The 5,000-nt window shown below is 38.4% G+C and overlaps 1 protein-coding gene across 7 annotated transcripts in view; it reads right to left on the bottom strand.

Moving 5' to 3' along the window:
- Nucleotides 1-5,000, bottom strand: part of LOC135094788 (uncharacterized) — a 60,541-nt gene that overhangs the window by 4,799 nt on the left and 50,742 nt on the right. Inside the window, exon 1 of one of the 7 annotated variants that reach the window (XM_063995167.1) lies at nt 3,333-3,448. The exons of the other annotated variants lie outside the window; for them this stretch is intronic. The gene's annotated coding sequence lies outside the window, so the exon portion shown is untranslated. Of the gene's footprint in view, nt 1-3,332; nt 3,449-5,000 lie in introns of those variants that run through there. 7 annotated transcript variants of the gene reach the window in all.

The raw sequence follows: 5,000 nt of genomic DNA, 5'->3' as shown, positions 1-5,000 counted from the left end.
CATTATTTCTTCCCCTCTCTCTTCCTCCTCATTCCTCTCCGTCCCCTTACACAGTACAGTCTCTCTCTCTCTCTCTCTCTCTCTCTCTCTCTCTCTCTCTCTCTCTCTCTCTCTCTCTCTCTCTCTCTCTCTTTCACACACACATCAGTTATTACTTCCCCCTTTCTCCTTTCCTCTGTAACCCTAATCCCCTCCCCCCTCTCTCTCTCTCTCTCTCTCTCTCTCTCTCTCTCTCTCTCTCTCTCTCTCCCCGAAATCATTTCCGCCTGCGCGAGTTCTTCGTCTTGAGGATGTTAACTGCCAGTCCCCCGATCCTGTCCTCTTGAGCTCTTAAATCCTACTCCTCTTGTTCCTCTTTTCCTCTTCCTCTTCCTTTTTTTCCTCTTCGTATTTTTGTTTATTTTTTATTTTTTTTATTTTGGTGATTTCTTGTTTTTTTTTATTACGATTCCCTTGTTCCTCTTGTTTTCCTCCTCTTCCTTCTCTTCGTCCTCTTCCTCTTGTTATTTCTGTTTCTATATTTTTGTTTGGAGATTCTTGTTTTTTTTTATTGTTTTCTTCTTCCTTCTTCCTCTTGGTATTTTTCTTTCTCTTGTCCTCCTCCTCTTCTTCTTCCTCTTGTTGTTTTTCTGTTGATATTTTCCTCTTTTTGGTGACTCATTGTTTTTATTTCATTTCACTTCTTCCTCTTTTCTCGTCCTCCTTTTCTTCATCTTCCTATTTTCTTTTCTTTCTTATTACTTTCTTTCTCTTCTCGCTTTTGACTTTTTGTTATTTTTTCTTGAGTTTTTGTCTTTCATGTTTGTCTTCTTTTCTTTTCTTTTTTTCTCTTTTCTTTTCTCGCTTTTTTCTTTTTCTTGTTCGTTATTTTTGAGAAGCTGGTTTCCTGTTTTCTTTTTTTTCTTTTTTTATCTTTCCTTCTGTCTTTGTTAGTTCTTACTTCTTCTTTTCGCATGTCACGTTTTCTTCCTTCCTTCCTTCCTTCCTTCTCTTTATTCCTTATTCTCCTTTCATGTCACGTTCATTCTTCCCTTCTTTCCTTCCTTCTTTTCTCTTTATTCCTTATTCTCCTACAAAGTCACGTTTACTTTCTTTCCTTCTTTCCTTCCTTCCATCTCTTCTTTATTTTTATTTTTTCCTCTTCTCTTTTTCTTCTTCTTCTCCTCTTCCTCCTCCTTCAAACTTATACTACCTTCTCTTTTTTCATTCATTTTTCTAACTTCCCACTGATTACTTTTCCTCCTCCTCCTCTTCCTCCTCCTCTTCTTCCTCCTCCTGACCACAAAGACCTACTTGTTCCTCTCCACTGATCTCAAATGTTACAGTTTCCCTCCCATTTTCCCCTCCCTTTCCTCCCCTTTTCCCTAACTTTCCCCATTTCTATCCCTTCCATACATTTTGCCCTTTCCTCTGGTTTATTTCCTCCCTTTTCTCATTATTTTCCTTCCCTTTATTTACTTTCTTCTTTTGTACCCTTTTCCGCATTCTAGTTTTCTCTTTTCATAAATATTTTTCTTTATTCCTCCTTTTCTTATTATTTTTCTTTCCTTTTTCCTTATTCTTTCCCTTTTCTCTTCGTTCTCCTTTCCTCCCTTTCACTATCATTAATCTCCGTTCCTGTCCTTCTTTTTTTCTTTCCACTTCTATTTATTTTATTTTTTCCTCTTTCATCGTTTCTTCTATTTCCTATTTTTCTATCTACGTTAATATTATTTTTCTTTTTCAGCTCTTTATTCCACATTATTTTCTCTTTTCTCTTGTAATTCCTCTTTCTTATGTTTTCTCCATTTTCTTTTTTCTTCCTTTTATTCACATCCGTTTTCTCTTTCTCCTCATTTCCTCTGTTTTCCTCTACATTTCTTCCCTTCTTTCTCTGTAATTCCTTCCTTTTATTCTTCCTTTTTCGTATTACCCTCTCTTCCTTCTCCCGTTCTTTTTCCCTCTCTTTTACACCTCTTTCTTTCATGTCATTCTTCTCTTCTCTCTGTCAATCCTTCCTTTATTATTCCTGGTTTGTATTATTCTCTCTTCTTCCCTCCTTTCCTCTTCTTTTCATGTCCTTCTTTACTTCTCTCTTTTCTTCCCACTTTATCTCTCCTCCGCCTCATCCTTCTTCCCGTCTCCTTCTCTCCCCCGTTCCCTCCCTTCCCTTCTACACCTCTACCTCCTTCACACCTCAACCTCTCCCTTCCCTCCTCTCCCCCTTCCCCTCTCCTTCACCTCTCCCTCGCCTCTCCTTCAGGTAACGTCTTCAGTCCCCTGAGGGAGAGGTGACGCCTTCACTCCCCCACTCTCTCACAATGATCTCCTTTTTTCCCTGTTTTCCTCTACTTGTCCATCGTATCTTTCCTCCTCCTCTTCCTCTTCCTTTTTTTCAAGATCTAACACTAGTCCATCCCGTTTTTCCCCTCCTCCTCTTCCTCCTCTTCTGTCTCGTTTTACTCCCCTCCTCCTCTTCCTCCTTCGCCTCCTCACTGTCTCCGTCTGCCTTGTGGTTAATGTTCTGTCTCCAGTTCCGCCAGAGTGTAACAGATGGCGCTGTCTCGGGGGCCCGTTAGTTCCCCGTTCACTCAATAGATGGCGGGTTCTGATCGTCTCGGTGCGGGTTCCTGCGATAGATGGCGCTCTACTTTGATTTTATTTTATTTTATTCTTGTTTTAGTTTATTCAGATTTATTTATTTATATGTTCCTGCGATAAATAAAGTTTCAACTTTTATTTATTTATTTATTTATTTACTATTTCTGAATGCTGTTTATTTATTTGTTTATTTTTGTTTATTACGTTTGCTATTCTCTCTCTCTCTCTCTCTCTCTCTCTCTCTCTCTCTCTCTCTCTCTCTCTCTCTCTCTCTCTCTCTGTTGATACGAAGTTATGAGGTTACTCCCTTCCTTTTTCCTTCTCTCTCTCTCTCTCTCTCTCTCTCTCTCTCTCTCTCTCTCTCTCTCTCTCTCTCTCTCTCTCTCTCTCTCTCCCTCCCTGCCGGATGTAACATACAAGTAAAATAGTGTAAGTGGGCGACACCGGAAGTGTGTTACGCTCTGCCGCTTCCAGAGAGAGAGAGAGAGAGAGAGAGAGAGAGAGAGAGAGAGAGAGAGAGAGAGAGAGAGAGAGAGAGAGAGAGAGAGAGAGAGAGAGAGAGAATTAGGATTGAAGAGGAGAGAGGGAGGACAGAACCGTAATGTCAATGGGAGAGAGAGAGAGAGAGAGAGAGAGAGAGAGAGAGAGAGAGAGAGAGAGAGAGAGAGAGAGAGAGAGAGAGAGAGAGAGAGAGAGAGAGAGAGAGAGAGATAGCGTCACCCAGCATATATACTCTTCACATCTGTACTTACACCAGCCATTAAGTGACGTAACAGCCTCACGCCACACCTGGTGACGCAACACACCTGACGCAACTCTCCCGTGACGCAAAACACAGAAAACAAAGGAGCAACACTATAAATGAACAGTAAAGAGAAAATAAAAAGAAATAAGAAATGACAATAGCGTAACATGACCAAAAAAAATAAATAAATATATAAAGCGAAAAAATGGTAGAAAGTTGACAAATGTGTAAAAAATAAAACACGAGAAATAAACAAACAAGGAAGGAAAAGAAAGGAAAAAAAAACTTCAAAACTGACAAATCTCTAACAAAGGGGAAACACTAAAAATAAACAGAAAATTAAGAAAAAACGTTAAATTGATAAACGCGCAACAAAAATAAAAAAAAAAAAGAAAACAAAGCAAAAACATTAAAACTGACAAACGTATAAATAAACAAAAAAAAAAAAAAAAAAAAAAAAACTGAAGAGCTTGTAACAGACCTAAACGTTTTTTTTTCTAGTTTTCACCCGCCATTATTTTCTGTAGCTACAACAAAATACAAGATAGAAAAAAAAAAATCTCATACCCTTTTTTACACTTGAATTTCGATTTCTTTTACACCTTTCCAGTCATGAACCCCGATTTTTTTCATGTTATTTTTTCACTGTCCATTATTTTCTGCAGTAGTAACAAAATACAACAAATATAACAAAAAATCGAAGCTCATACCCTTCCTTACACTTGAATTTCGATTTCTTGTACACCTTTTCAGTCAAACACCGCACATTTTTTTCTACTTTTTTCTCACTTGTAATTTTCTGCAGTAATACCAAAGTACAACAAAAAAAATTAAATACCATACAATTTCCCACATTAGAATTCCAATTTCTCTCGTAGCTTTCCAGTTAAACACCCCCATTTTCTTTTTCCTTTTATTTTTATTTATTTATTTTTTTCAATAGCCATAATTTTGTAAAGCAACAACAAAATGCAACAACAATTAAAGCACACACAACTTCCATTTTAATAACTTTTTTAGTACCCCCTTTTATCTTCTTTTTTTCATTTGGCACAGATAAAAAGAACATTAGTCTCAGGCAACAGTGACCGCATGAATCTGCAACATCCGCCCTCTCCTCTTCACATCAGATATCTGTTTATATTCCTTGTATATATGTTGTGATAAAAGCTCTCTCTCTCTCTCTCTCTCTCTCTCTCTCTCTCTCTCTCTCTCTCTGTGTGTGTGTGTGTGTGTGTGTGTTAATTCATTCAAGTTGTCTCTATTTTGTGAGTGAGTCAGTGTGAGTGAGTCAGTTAAGTGTTAAAAATTGAGAGACATTGAGAAAGAGAGAGAAAAAAAGGACAGCTTCCGCATTTTAGTGGTTTACAACTCTCTCTCTCTCTCTCTCTCTCTCTCTCTCTCTCTCTCTCTCTCTCTCTCTCTCTCTCTCTCTCTCAGGTACGCAAACTTGTATTTTCTTACCTGGTTTCTAAGGTGACGCCGGCTTGGGTGTACCTCTCTCTCTCTCTCTCTCTCTCTCTCTCTCTCTCTCTCTCTCTCTCTCTCTCTCTCTCTCTCTCTCTCTCTTTCAGCTGCCAACTTTTATCTTGTATATTTAAATTAATCTAATCGAGGCCTCTCTCTCTCTCTCTCTCTCTCTCTCTCTCTCTCTCTCTCTCTCTCTCTCTCTCTC

The sequence above is a fragment of the Scylla paramamosain genome, chromosome 46 (genome assembly GCF_035594125.1).
Source record: "Scylla paramamosain isolate STU-SP2022 chromosome 46, ASM3559412v1, whole genome shotgun sequence".
Taxonomy (NCBI): Eukaryota; Metazoa; Arthropoda; class Malacostraca; order Decapoda; family Portunidae; genus Scylla; species Scylla paramamosain.
This window is presented reverse-complemented; position numbering and strand designations above follow the sequence as displayed.